At 33.5% G+C, this 14,385-nt stretch overlaps 1 pseudogene; it reads left to right on the top strand.

The window, feature by feature from the left end:
• The window catches only part of LOC110201712 (zinc fingers and homeoboxes protein 1-like), a 33,086-nt pseudogene extending 22,575 nt beyond the window's left edge, over positions 1–10,511 (top strand).
• Positions 10,512–14,385: the final 3,874 nt, after the last annotated feature.

Below are 14,385 nucleotides of genomic sequence, written 5' to 3'. Positions count from 1 at the left end.
CTAGCTGTTTTCCTTAGAACTCTTACCAGACCTATACCCCAGACAAGTATCAAGGCAGACTTAACTCCGCAAGTGACTTTTTTCAGAATCAGATTTATGTTCCCAAACAAATGAAATTTCAAGAGTTATTTTCTTATTATGTCATTCATTTATGTACCACAAATTAATCATCCAATGGACGATTACTTTTTCTAGTTCTTTACTACCATAATAGGATGTTGGTATATATTGGACTTGCCTTTCTGTGTTGTTGTTTTTTTCAAATTTATTTCTTTGGCCATAACTCAATTTATGGGATGAAACCTGATCCACTTTCTTAAATGTTGTTTCTACTTTCTCAGAGACTTTAAATGGTTGAGTCTACATATGGTGATTGAAATTAATAATGATAGTTTAAAATAGAAAGGTTGACAAAGCTGTTATATTTATTTTTGCTTCCTTTTTCATCTATAAATACCCTTAGGATGTTGGGTCAAAGATAAAGTTGTTGTAGATCTGTTTTCCCATTCACTTTATTTCAAGGTTTTATGAAGATTCCTACGAATCATGCATAAATAAGCATAATACATGATAGAATGTGATAGGGAAAAAAAGAAAAGATCTGCATAAATTATGCTAGAACTATGTGAAGATGGAGACCATATTTACATTTGAGGGATGAATCCAGAAATTGCTTATTTCACTGCCTATTACAAATAGATATTTTTGGAATTGAATGAATCTGATACTCCCCAATGTGTTTTAAAGATCACTAAGAAAAAGTCCAGGGCAATTTATGTAACCTTGCTGAGACATGAGAGAAGGAAAGACACGTTATAAGGGAGTTAAAGAGCTGGAGTAGAATTTATTATGTAAAAACAAAAGGGTAGTAATCATTGTTTTATATTGAATTACTTTATATTGAATCCTTTCTTATATTTTGCTGTGTATGTGGAAATGTTCTTTTTCTTTTCTTTTTTCATTTTGTATTTAAGTTTTAAATGAATAAAAAATAAAAAGGGAAGACTTAGACGTTGAGCATCTGAGATGAACAGTTTCAGAATCATCCTAAATTGACTGTAAGTAGTAATTGAGTAATTACTAATGTCTGGTGTCCCCTCCTCACATTCCTTCCCCACCCTCCTCACTGAAGTCACAGCCTTCCTGGCCACCCTCTTCACTAGTGGCTATACTTTTATTCATTTTCCTTGACTCCCTGATCAAGGTGGGATAGTTAGAATATTTTCTTCCCCATTGCCACTTCCAAGTTCTCCTTCTACTTCCATCACTAAGTAACCTTGGTTCCTTTGAGGTTCATGCTATTCATATCTACCATCCAATAAAAGTTCTAGAAGCTATTGTCTACAGACCCTTAGGTCACTCCCCTTACTTCCACAATGAGTTCAATACTTGGCTCACAATTTTTCTCTCCTCTTCAATTCCTGCTCTCAAAACAGAGGACTTCAAAGTACAGATTGACTCTCTCTCAAACACCGTAAAGTATTCAGTTTCTCATCCTACTCCCTTTGAATGAGCTACTGCTCTCCACCTCAACCACATACAAAGACATTAACCTTGATATTGGCATCATTCATAAATGTACCACAACTATGTTCAAGAATTGTAAAATCCCCTTATCTGATCATAATCTCTCCCTTCCCTTAAAAAATCTTACATTTTTCCACACTGTGGCCCTTGAGCCCACAATTCTCTTCCAGGCCATGTCACCTGCATTATTCATTCTCTCCTCTCTTCTCTATCTTGACTCCTTTGGTGTCTGAATGGAAGATGGAATGGAGTAGAGAGAAACTTAAGGCAGGACATCTGACAGCAGAGTAAACTGTCCTCTTTTGAATCCCTAATCCCTTTATCATATAACACTGATAATGCCCAGTCACACCTCAGGTTTGAGTCAATCATATTATTTTCCTCCATTACTCCTACACAAGATCTTGTGCTTCTGAAAAGCGATGAAGTAAGTCATACAACTCTTCTGACTGGCTACACAACATATTCATGTTGCACAACCTCAACTAGACCCTCTCTGCTCCTAGTCAATCCTGCCATGCCTCCTTTATCATCCTGTTCTCCAGAGTAGCTGTTTCAAACCTTGTCATCTATCTACAAACCTGCTATGGTTCCCCCTCCTGACCCTCTCTCAGCTGAGAACATCGCTTCATACTTTACAGAAACAATTCAAGCCATTCACTATCAACTCCCTTTTCTCTCCTCTTTCTCATTTCAGATTCCTTCTAAAACTATATCTTTTTTCACTCTTGTCACACATGATGGAGTGGTCTTACTCCTTCCAAACCTAACACCTCTACTTGTTCAAGTAATCCCATTCCATCCTGTCTCCTCCAACAGATTGCTCCACTCCTGTCATTCCTACTCTTTTGCTTGTTTTCAGTCTCTCCTGTTTGACTACTGACTTCCTACAAAAATACCTGTCTCCCCCACACTGAAAAAAACCTCTCACTTGACCCTTCCATCTCTACTATAACTATCATATCTTGTCTTACCCTTTGTATCTAAACACCTAAAAAAGCCATCTACAAAAGGCAACTCTACTTTCCTCCAATTCTGTTCTTGACATTCCACAGAAACTTTTCTTTCCAAAGTTACTAATGCCCACTTAGATGACAAATCAAATGGCCTTTTCTGAATCCTCAATCTCCTTGACCTAAGTGTAGACTTCAACACTATTGATCACTTCCTTCATGCTCTTTTCTCTCTAGGTTTCTAGTAAACACTTCTCTGCTAGTTTTCATCCTATCTATATGACTGGTCCTTTTATGTCTCCTTTGTTTGATCCTCTCCTAGATCATGCCCTCTAACTCTAGGTGTCCTTCAGGGTTCTCTTCTGGACTTCCTTTTCTTTTCTTCCTCCATACTACTTCCCTTATTGTTTCATAAGCTCCCATAAATTTAATTACTATCAGAAGAACTCCAGTCTCACACTTATAATATTAACAACAACAATGAAATCAACAACAACAAAGGAGAGGGACATTAAGAGATTCTTTTTTAAAAGTATACAAAGAGACAATGATAAAAAAAAATGACAGTCATAGATATGGTGGTGGAAGACTAGACCTGAAATGCTATGACTAAACTTTATAACATCATAATAACAAGCAAATCAGTGGGGGTTGGGGAGAGAAGGGGGAGAGGAGGAGTTAAAACTACAGAATAGGAGGACTTATACCAGGGGAAATGTGATGAAGAATTTAGAGGTGAATGTGTGATGCACCCTAATCAAGTCAATGAAGAAAAAATAACTCCTATTCTCTCTCTGGAACAACTGTGACTACAAGATAATAGGTCAGGTGACAAAAGGAAGGGAGAAAACAAGGAGGAAATAAAAAGGAAAATCTAGAATCAATTGTGATATGGAATAGTATGAAGGAATATACCAAGAAGTATTCTTTACTTGAAGATAGAGTTTTAAATGGCATAATCTGAATAGATTTTTTTGCTTAGAGAAGACTACCACCTCCGATTGAGTGCTGTACATCCAAAACATGATCCTGCCTCAAGAAAGGAAAAATCATAAGTCCTGGGGACAATTGCCATCCAGAATGGTAAGATGGCATGGGCCCAGAGAGTTCTTGGAAAATAGGATAAAATTATCATAGAGAGGAAAAGAACTACTAAGGAAGTGAAAAATCAGTGATGACAGAAAAATTTCTATGATGGGACAATAATTGTATCTTCACTATCTCCCAAAGAAACTGAATCTTCTAAGAGTGATGCACAATTGGAAAAAAAAAGCAAACAGGGAAGTCAAAATATCCACAAAGCAATGACATAAAAAACTGTTCAGAACAGGAACTCCAAATATATTCTTTAGCTGCTTTTACAACATGAGAAATATAGAGAATCAGGAAGCAATAAATCAGTATAAGATCCATGAATCAAAGAATAAAAATCTGACAGAAAAGGAAGAGACTGACTCAAGAGAATGAGGGAAATATTTTTTCAAATGTATGAAGGAAGGACAGAACCAAGATGGAAGAATAAAGGGAGCATTTTTTCCAAGCTCTCCCAATATTCTCCTCTAAAAAAAAAAATTTTCAAAAAGTTGAAGTGAAACAACCGACCAAAGGTCAAAATGACCCATTTTCCCAGCCCAAGAGGTCAAGCTGTACCACAAAGTGGAAATAATCAAAACAATCTAGTACTGGGTAAGAAGTGGAAAACAATTTTAGAAAAGTTAGATATGACAGATGTCTGGAGAAAAATGAATGTAAATAAAAATGAATATGTCCATTTTTTCAGCTGTACATGGAACTTTCACAAAAATTGATCATGTATAAGGGCATTTAAAAAATCACAAACAAATTCAGGAAAGCAGAAATAATAAATGGATCTTTTTGGACAAGGCAATAAAAATTACATTCAACAAAGCATCATAGAAGCATCAATTAGACATTAATTTAAAACTAAATAATCCTAAACAATGAGTGGATCAAAAAATAAATCATCATAGAAACAATCAATAACGTAATTAAAGATAATGAGAACAATGAGACAACATATCAAAATTTGTGGGACGCAGCCAAAACAGTACTTAAGGGAGATTTTCTATTTCTCAATGCTTACAACAAAGAAAGAAAAAAAAACAGATCAATGAATTGAGCATGCAACTAAAAAGTACAAAAAAGAGAAAAAAAATTTCCAATTCAATACCAAAATGAACATCACAAAAATAAAGAGATTGAAAGTTAAAATACTGTGCCTAGGTGGCACAGTAGATACAGCACTGTCCCTGGAGTCAGTAGTACCTGAGTTCAAATCCAGTCTCAGACCAGATACTTGACATTTACTAGCTGTGTGACCCTGGGCAAGTCACTTACCCCCCCCAAAAAAAGAAAGAAAAGAAAGAAAGTAAAAACAAAATTGAATTAGATTTTTAAAATCTGGCTTCATGTTGAAAATAATAAGGTAGGTAAACATTGGCTAATTTAACTAAAAAGAGAGAAAGAAAAATCTTTAAATTTGAAAAGATTAGAAAGGCAATCTAAATGAAATGGGTCAATATTTACAAAAATACATGATTACATAAAGAGAAGATGAAATAGCTTTTGACAACTTATAATACATAATACATAGGAATAAATGGAGTCTTCCTTAAAATAAGTAGTATCTGTCTAAAACCAAAGACAAGCATCATCTGCAATGGAAATAAATTAGAACCTTTTTAATAAGCTAAGGGTTGAAATAAAGATGTCTATTATCACCTCGTGTGTGTATGTATATGCACACACATATATACATGCACATGTGTGTATCCACATGTATCATACATATATGTATACACAGGTATATTGTGTATATACACACAATATGCATATACACACACACATATTTGGAATGAAGAAAAGTATTAGCTCATAACTTTAAATTTGAATTGATTAAACAATTTGATAAAATTAAAGAGTAATAAATTTAATTTTTAAAAATAGAACCTTAAAATCTTTTTCTTTCAAGAAACACACCTTAAATACAGACATAAAAAGAATAAAATTGAGGTGGGAACAAAGTTTCCTCTGGATGATGAAAACCCCCAAAAGTACTAATTACATTGATGTCATTTGACAAACAAAAAAGTGCTTACAATATAAAATGATAGAACCTTATCTACATTATTCCAAAATGATCCATAGATAATGAATTGACATCTATATTTAACTTGTATACACCAAATGCCTTAGCATCTAAATTCATAAAAAGAAAAGTTAACAGAATTACAAGATGATATAAAGAATAAATAAAAGCAAGAGACTTTAATGTCCCTCTCAATTTTCAGCAAATTTAACAGAAATATAAACAAATTAGTGATTATATCAAATTAAATTATAATTATGAAACCACATATGAAAATTTCATGTATTCAACTAAATTAGTCCACATAGGGAAAAATATACCCCAACAAAGTATAAAAAGATATCTCTAATGAACTCACTGTGCACTTGAAAATTAGAAAGAAATCAAACAACCTCCTACAAGCATAGTAAAAAGATACTGATAACAGATATTGGAAATTAGAAGAGAAATAGATAAGCCAGAAACAACAAAATAGAGAAATTATTTTTTAAAATATTGAATCATCACTGAGCCATCAAACCAAATGTTTTTAAACAATTTAACAATATTTTAAAATAAAAAAGTAGATGAATGGAAAAGACTAAACAAAGGAGAATCAAAAATAATGGCCCTCAATAACTCCTCATTCAATAAATTTGGAAACAAATTACCTAGGAAAAAATTCCCTATTTGACTAAAAAAAAGCTACAAAAAATGGAAAAAGGCTGGCAGAAATTAGGCTTACTCCAGCATCTTATACCAAATATCATATATAATACCTTCAACATTAATATATGGCCTTAACATTAAAGAATGTCATAAAAATGTAGAAGAGAAGATGATATAATTTTTGCAGCTATCAGGAGGTAATATGTTCTTAACCAAACATGAGACAAAGTCAATTACAATTATAAATGATAAACTATATAACTTTGACTACACAAAACTGAAAAGTTTCTCCACAAACAAAATTAACACATCCAAGATAAAAAGGAAGCAGTTGAATGAATATATATTATATAGACATGTATACATATCTACATATGTATGTGTGTATGTGTACATATATATGCATGTATAAATTTACATTACATGTGCATCTCTATATATAACAACCAAAAGTCATTCTTTAATAGATAAGTAGTGAAAGAACATAAACAAATTTTTTAACATGTAAACAATTTCCATAAAAAAGATTGTACCTCAAAACAACACAGAGGTTTTACTTTACACATTGCAAATTAGCAAATGTGACAAAAGATGGAAATTGTCAATGTTGGAAAGGTTATGTGAAAATAGGCCTAATAGGCTCTGCTTTGGAACAAATTATTTCAAAAAGCAATTTGGAATTATATAGAGATACCACTCTAGGTTTCTACTCCAAACTGGATATTAATAAGAAGAAATTACATATACATGCTAAAATGTTTATATCATCATTTTTTGTGATGGCAAAGATTTGGGAAAAAATTAGATGTTCATTGGTTGGGAAGTGGTGAAACATATTGTAGTATTCTATGTTGCCCTACCATATGTTTGGGCACAGCTTCTCTCCACTGGCTGATTATACAGAGCTGGATATACCTGTAAAATATCCCTGAATGAGACACTCTCTCTCTCTTTCCTGCTCTTCCTGGAGATGAAGACTAGGTTTATTCACAGCACATGACACCAAGTAGTAAGCTGATGAAGAACCTGAGAGATATATTCCCATCCCATGTTGCCTCAAGAAACAGACTGAGGATTTTGATTTTTTTTTTTGTCTGTCCTTTTCAGTTCTAGGTAAACAGAATAAAGTCCTGGATCTGGTAGGAGTTAACCAAAGCAGTTTTGGCAATGAGCAGTCCTGGCACAAGAGAACATCAAGGAATTTTACAGTGTTGGGTAGTGAGTCATTGAATTGGCTGGCCTTAGGGTCATACTTGAATGAGACAAGAGTAGTCTCAGTAGGAGAAATAGGCTGGGGATCAGTGAAGGTTTGCATTAATAATGTTTTTATAAAAGCAAAATGTGAATCAGCTGGATTAAAGACTTTTCAAAAGATATCATCCAAATATTATCCTATCATAAATTATATTAGAATAAATGTGATCTATAATTTCATATATTTAAAATGTGCTATTATATTACATTTAAGTAAAAGAAATGCAAAGGACAACACTTTCAAATAAAATTAAAGTTCATTAACTTGGAACATGAGGTCAAGCAATTTTGTGGATAAAGTAGTAGAAGATGACTTGGGAAAAGAAAACAAAACAGATCAGCTATGTGTAAATATCTCATTTTTCCATATCATAACAAAGGGACTTTTTAACTTAATTCAACTTAAAGCAAATCTGATGCACAGCTGGAAGAAAATATATATTTGACAGCAGATTTTATGTTTTTCCTCTAAAAAATATTATCTGGGATGGAGCCAGAGCAGCCAGCTATGAAAACTTTCATCAAAACACAAATAATAAACAAGGCTTTCTATTCTTGTAAATTCAATTTTTTATATATATAAAGGTAGAGGGCATTTATGTCATATTTCAAAAGAAACAAAATACTATGTTTTCCATTTTAGTTCAGTAGAGTTATCCATTTCTTCAATTGTATTTTAAATACTTATCTTGTTTAAAATGTGTTGTGTTTTTTCTGAGTCAATTTCCTGAAAGGTAAAAAAAGGCCACTCTGTACCACAGATGGTTTTTATATCTATTGTCACCTACCATACTTTATTTCAAGATGTCCAATTTCATGTGAGGATACTATATGGCATGGAGTTATTGTTATTAGAATCCCATTATAATATTGGGAGGGTGCCGGAGGCAGGAGGCCCAAGAATCATTTATGCAATGTAACTAAGTTAGAAGCCATGCACTAAGAATTTAAACATTACAAAAACATGGAAATTTCTTTTATTTTTTTTCAACATATTGTTTAAAGAGCTTTGGTTTGGAGTCTAATAAAGCTTAGATTTAAATTCTAGTTGTGTTATTTACTCCTCTGGACAAGTCACTTAAATTCTGAGTTATATCTAGAAATTTGGCAAAGATAATAACAGAAAGAGTCAATACTGGAAGAGCTATAGGAAAGGAAGGCATGCAATTCATTTTTCATTATTTTATTAGTAATAACTAATACACTCAACTGCTCTCAAAAACAGTTTGGAATTATGCAAAAAATATTAAATGGATCTAACCTCTCACTCAGCAATCCCATCATTGAGCATGTACCCCAAAAAAGTCAAATATCAAAGACAGTTATCATATCTATAAAAATATTCATAGCAGCATTTTTGTGGTAGTAAAAACAAATCAAAATAACTTGAAACAAGCAGACATCTATTACATTTATAATTGCTGAATAAATTATTACACATGAATAAAAATGAATATTATTTTGCTATGAATTAATGGATTAAGATATTCAAAGAGAACAAGGACAGGCTCATGAATTGATGCAAAATGAAGAAAATGGAATCAAAATAATATATATGAAAATTACACTGATATATGTCAAAATTCAGATTTATTGAAATAACCAATGGCAATAACCAATCATGGTTCCAGAAGTCCCGTAACCAGTTCTGTGCTACTTGCAAATTCATGAAACATCCAAAATTTCTGGTGGTATAATGATATATTAGAGCATGGTATAGTGGAAAGAGAACCTCTATTTACATACAAATCCCACCCCTGTTGATGACTGTCATTGTGACATTGGGCAAGTCATTTAATCTCTCTGAGTCTCAGTTTCTTCATCTGTAAAAGGGATCATGGGGCTAAATGTCTTTTGTTGTCACTTTCAGCAATAGAACTGTGATCTTATTACACCATGTGATGAAATATACACTGAAAATGGCTTCTGACATAATAAACTATAAATTTCTCCATCAGAATCTAAGATCCTTGGGGATGGGGACTATTTAAATTAGGTTTGGATTCTCTATAACTTACATTACCTTCCACATAATAGGCACACCGTAAATATTTATGGAATGCATGTTTTGCTTGTTGAATGAATGAATTGTGGGCACTATCAAAGGTTGTGTTGCTTATGTTTATTTATTACAAGGGATATTCTATGGGAGAAAGGTTTCTTGGGAAGTGATAGTGGTGTAAAACATTTAAGAAACAGAAAAATATTTCAAAAATAAAATAAGGAAATTCAAGCGGATGATGACTACAGACCTTTCTAGGTCTAAATTTATGACATTATCATCCTATTCCCTATCACTTTAGAACCATAGAAATTAGATGACATTTGCAATATAGCATAGCGTAGCTGAAAGGAACCTAATCTGGAAACTAGGCTATGGGACCTGAGGTTCTAAGCCAGTAATTAACTTTCTAAAACTTGGCAAAGCATCTATCCTCTCTTGGCTTCAATAAAGTGAAAAGACTGTACTAAAATGAGTTCTAAGTTCTTTTTCTGATTCTAAATTCTGAGTCTCTGACTAAAGCTAATTTCCAGTTCCAATCATGTGCAACAAAAAACCATGTAACAGAAAACATCATTGCTTGATTTTCAACAATTGATTTTATGATTGCTGACAGTCGCTATTGTGTCTAGTATCAGTGAAAACCAAACAACCAAAGTTGTATTGGTTATCAATAATGAGCAAATAATAAGCAGAGAAGTAAATTGAAATATGATCCGTCCTAGGTAACAAAGTCACTAAGCATCTGAGGCGAGGTTCAAACTCAGGTCTTTCTCACTCCAAGTCAAATTCAATCATGGCAATACTATAGCATTATACCTCTCATAACATTAATGATTATAGCTAACAATAACAATCTATTACACAGAAAGATGGCATCTGCTTGCGAAGATATCTCTATGCCACACTTGGAGATGTCGAAATACCAGGTGACTCCACTTCAGCAGCTGCTGAAGAGAGAAATTATTGTTTCCTCCCACCCATGGCGCTGGTGAAGGCTAGAAAAAGCAGCATCTAAACATTTTATAATTAATGATTCTGCTATTGCCAAGTTACCCAGGGACAAGCATTTTCATAGCTTATCAACATGATATGTTTCACCCACAGGTGCTACTGAAAACATATTAATCTATTCCTTCTTCCAAATGACAGCCCTTCACATATTTTAAGGACAGGTATTATGTCAGATCAAGGCCTCTGAACACTAGGCTAAACATCCGCAGTTCTTTCAATATTTCCTTTCTAATGTGGCATGGTTTTCAGTCCCCTCACCAAATCTGCTGCCCTCCTCTAAACAAACTTCCGCTTCCTAATTTTGCCATTGTTGCTGTTCAGTTATTTTTTTTTCAGTCATGTCTGACTCTTCATGACCCCATTTGGGTTTTCTTGCCAAAGATACTGGAAAGGTTTGACATTTCCTTCTCCACCTCATTTTATAAATGAGGAAATTGAGGAAAATAGGGTTAAGTGACTTCCCCAGGGTAACACAGCTAGTTAGTGTCTGAGGCTGGATTTGAACTCAGGTCAACCTGACAACAGGCCCAGTTCTTTATCCACTGTGCCATTTGGAGTTTCCTAAGACTCTCTTTAAATTGTATTTACCCAAACTGAAGATATTTCATGCATGATCTGAGTAGCACAGAGCATATTGTAGTGGCAGGAATGCAATCAAAACCCTTCAAATTTATTTATTTAAACAAGCAGATGAAATAGAAAATATAGATTATAACGATGTTAGTTAGGTGACCCAATGGATAGGGTGGTGGACCCAGAACCACCCCCTAGCTTTGTGATCCCAAGTCAGCAAGTCACTTTACCTCTGTATGGTTCAATTTCCTCAACTGTAAAATGAGATAATGATGGTGCCTACTTCCCAGGGTTTTGGGAAGGTCATGTGAGATAATATTTACAAAGCAGGTAGAACAATGCCTGGCACATACTGGGTATTTATTAAATAATCATTTCCTTTATCTCATATACTACAGAAATTTAACGGTTTTCAAGCAACAAGGACTGTGAGAAGGAGCCTCAAACCAGCAAAACTTACCAAGACGAGAGATCTGCAATCAAGGGTAGTACTACTTTAAAGTATCAATTACATTATCAAATGTTAAATAGGTAACAGAAAGCTATAAATTTCAAGAAATGATAGAAGAAAACATGAACATACAGAAATCTTGCTGTGAGAACCAATTAAGACCAATAATCCTTGAAACTTGTAAGAACTGTTTTGGAAGACAAACAACACCAGCACCAAAAATTGTGTGTGGGGGGTGAAATTTGTCAATATGTCTCCATCAAGCTATCTTCTCTATCAATGGCAGTGAAAAGGCCACTACATTAGGCCCCTGACATTTCAGTCCTTGATCTTCCACATCAAAGAGTAGAAATGACACTAAAGAAAACAAATAACAGGAAGACCATCTGGACCAGACCAATCATATAAAAAAGAGATGCACACTATGGAGAAAACACACATTTGAAGAAATTAGGAATCAATTCTCAAAATAACTGGAAGATTTGAAGACACATAAAGACTGGAAAAATCCCAGGCATAAATACTACTGAAAAAAACTCAAGAAAATATCAGTAAGTATTGACCTATGTATTTACTATTTCACTGTTACAAAAGTTTTATGATAATACATATTCCACAACATCATCAAAGAAAACATGAGAAGAAAAATAGAAAGCTTTTAAATTAACTGAAAAATGAAGTAAATTGGTCATGTATGAGAATAAGGAATAACATATGGACAGCCCACACTGTACTCATTGTACCCATGTGGTCGTCAAGGAAGCCCCTCAGTACATTCAGTGAATTACTTGTGGGGAGAGAAATAGTGGAAAAATCAGACAGTTAGACTAGACAGACTCTATGTTCTCTTCCAGTTCAATGTCCATTGTGCCATTGTTTATGAGAGGACATGAAAAATTACTATATAAGATGACAAGGCATGAGTGGGTTGTAATTTTTACTTTTAGAATGAGTAGCTATGTCAATGAAAATACAGATATATTAAAGTATATTGTAAAGTCAGTCCTTTCTGATGGCAAGGGATGTGCTTAGAAAATAAAAAGAGATTCTTCACAGGAAGTTTGTCACAGCATGAATTCCCAGGCAATGATAACACATGCTAGAATTAGTCATCTAAATCTAAATCTTGGTGAATTGAATTACAGATGATTTAAAAAATATATATGTATGTACATAAATCCACGTGTAATTTACATACACATATCTTAATAAAATCATTTGAAACTATTTTGGTAATGAAAATCTGGAGATAAGTAATGAGACCATATTTTAAAATTCACTAATTACTTAAACAGTTTTCATGGCTTCAGGGTCCTCTAAAATTCTCTACAACTAAATTGGACATATTTATTATAGAACACTTCAAGAATAAATCAATACTTGGCCATTCAGAAGAAATGTGATATATGACGGCAGTATAACTGGAAGCCTGGCATGCTTATTTGCATAGGTATGCATTCTTTTTATTGCTTACTAGAAAGTGATGACACAGTGATCTCGACCATAATGACTTCCTAAATTTATTTGCCTGCTTCGTTTTCAGACATGTTCTTAGGAAATTCAAATGTCTTCCTCCCATGTTGGATAGGAACTGTCAAGATAAACCCGGAAGTCAAATCAGTGGATTTATAATCTTATAATCTCCAATAGATTCCTAATCCTTTTCTTTGGTAAATAATATTCTGCAAATCATTCCACCATTAAACTTAGCATTTCTCTGTTAATTCCATTTTTATAAATGAAATGTGTGTAACACAAGCATATTTCTTATAGACAGTAATTACTAAGTTTAAAAAAAAAGAATGTCAATTTACTGAGGGCTTTGCTGCCAATTAATTTTGTTCAAGATAGGCAAGTACAGAAAGCAAAAAGAAAAACCTCAATTTCATGGCAAAGAATGCTATAAACTAATTGAAAATAACAATTTGCACAATACCAGTTAGAATGCCACTATACCTTCTTAGATGCAAAATTACTAAAGAAGAAATGTGGGAGTGAGGGTCTCATTCTTCTCTGTGGTTATTCTGGAAGTGGTTCTATAGTGGAGCAGCTAACACTTATGTTTTATTCTGGCCTCTTTTTGGAACCAATGATTTAATCAGCAATTCATGAGACTATATGCTCCTAAAAAGCAAATACTTTGGTTAAGAGCACTTGTTTCTTATTTCTCAAAATGCCTATTAAATTGACAGATACACAGCCGGTGCTAACAATCTTTTTTTTTTTTTTAACATTGAGTCCACAGGATTCAAGGTATGTTTGGGTTTACAAACACAAAAAGGAGAGAAAAGGAAACTTGGAAAGGAACTACACACATGTAGGCAGAAATAGGGTAAAAATGTGAACCAAGAGAGCTAGTGGTAGCTTGAGGTTTGTGATTAACTTAGTGATTAATTAATCTCAACTAATCTCAAACACCATATTAGTTTGGTCTTTTTTTTCCTTATCTATGTGTATGTAATATTGATAGGATATTATATAAAGTCTTTTGCTTGAATTTTGAATAAACTGATAAGCAGATAGGAATGGTAAAAGGAATGGTATCTCATTTTTTGTCTCAACAGTCCTAGCCCTCACTATACTGTTTTGTATATGGTAATCATTTAATAAATGTTTGCTTAATTGAACTGAATTTTAAATGAAGTGCAGTCAAGTGGGATTGGGGGAGATTAAGCATACTATGCTTGGTCCCAGATAGTAAAATGAAGAAAAGGTGATGGAAGTTTCAAGGAGGCAAATTTATAAAGAAAAAAACTTCCTAAAAATTAAAGTGGGATGAATTTCCTCAAAAAGCAATAGTTTCCTCCTCGTCGGAGATCTTTGAGAGGAAGCAGGATGACCTCACTTGTATACT

The sequence above is a fragment of the Phascolarctos cinereus genome, unplaced genomic scaffold (assembly GCF_003287225.1).
Source record: "Phascolarctos cinereus isolate Bilbo 61053 unplaced genomic scaffold, phaCin_HiC Scaffold_726;HRSCAF=1367, whole genome shotgun sequence".
Lineage (NCBI taxonomy): Eukaryota > Metazoa > Chordata > Mammalia > Diprotodontia > Phascolarctidae > Phascolarctos > Phascolarctos cinereus.
Note: the sequence above shows the minus strand (reverse complement) of the source record. Positions and strands in the feature narration are given on the sequence as shown.